This window comes from Carlito syrichta, unplaced genomic scaffold (genome assembly GCF_000164805.1).
Source record: "Carlito syrichta isolate Samal-C Ts95f unplaced genomic scaffold, Tarsius_syrichta-2.0.1 Scaffold311553, whole genome shotgun sequence".
NCBI lineage: Eukaryota > Metazoa > Chordata > Mammalia > Primates > Tarsiidae > Carlito > Carlito syrichta.
The window spans coordinates 419032-420487 of NW_007255649.1; positions in this window are offsets into that span (position 1 = coordinate 419032).

Below are 1456 nucleotides of genomic sequence, written 5' to 3' on the forward strand. Positions count from 1 at the left end.
TCCAGCCGCTCTCCCTGTGCCCCTAGCGCGCCCTCACTGGGACAGACCTGGCGCCGTGGGCGGCCGCGTGCAGACCGGGCCGCTGCCCCGAGGTCCAAACGTTCGCCCGTCCCTAAAAGCTCGGAGCCCCGGCTAGCAACCACCCAGGCGCGGCAGCGGCACGTGGGCCCTGGGCCCTCGCCGGCCAGGGTTCCCAACACTCCTCGGCGCCCGCCTTGCGGGCTGTGCCCAGCTCCCTAGTCCTCCAGGCCACTGAACCGGTCCCCACCTAGACCGAGGTCTGACCTTTTCGGAACGTTCTCCAGTGCCCATGGCGAAGGTGGGCGAGAGGACCAGCTGCTGCAGAGGCGGGGTCTGCGGGGGGATGGCGGCCGAGAGCACCGCACGGCACTGCACCAGCGCCGTCCGCCCGGCTGTGGGCCGGGGCGGCGACCCGGCGGGGGGCGGGGCGGGGTTGTGAGCGCCGGGCGGCTGTGAAGGCAGGACAGCTGCCCGTCTCGGGCGGCTGCCCAGGGGTACCGCAACTTGCCCTGTCGGGGCTTCCTGGGGGTTTGGCCTTAAATAACCTGGGCCCGGCGTCCCCTAGAAGGGGCGCGGGGTCGTCGAGCTCCGCCCGCGCTGAAGTGGAGGAGGGACCCGGTGGAGGAGGGAGGGCAGGGCGGGGCGGCCAGGGTGGAGGCTCACGAGGACAGCCTCAGCCGGCCTGCCAGGGAGGGCCCCGGGAACATGCTGCGCAGGCCGAGGAGTCGGAGGGAGGGAGGGCGGGCGGGCAGGAGGACGCCTTCTGAGTCGGGGGAGGAGGGAGTGGGTGGACTGTCCGGCGCGCGCCAGGAGGATGAGGACCCAGGCCGCGTGCCTGTGTGGACCACTTGAGCTCACCAAGACAGCTCCGAGGAACTTGGGGAGTGATGCTTGGGCATCGGTGTTGAAGAAAACACGCCCGTCGGATGCAGTTCAAGAGACTATACCTGATGAAAGGTCTCCTCCACTGTCCCTCACACTCCAGAGCGGCCCTGTTTCCACTTTATTACATATCTTTCCAGAGTTATTCTATTAAGTACAAGCAGATACATCTGTATATACTTTTCCCACTTTTTTCTCCACACAGCCTGATTCCTTACTGTCCTGCACCTTGCCTTATTTCCCAATCTGTTTTAGAGATTGGTAGAAATTAGCATATTGAGTGTTTTTGTTCCTTTTTATTGCTGCCCAGTATTCCATGAGATGGATGTACTGTCACTCAGTTAACAACCCCCTAGCAGTTTAGCTTTTTTTTTTTTTTTTTTTTTTAATGGAAGACCTTGTTATTTTGCCCAGGCTAAAGTGCAGTGACTATTCACAGACCTAATCATAGCTCACTTCAACCTCCAACCCCTGGCCTCAGGCAATCCTCCCATCTCAGCCTCCCAAGTAGCTGGGACTACATGTGTGTGCTGTCACACCCAGCTTTGATGGA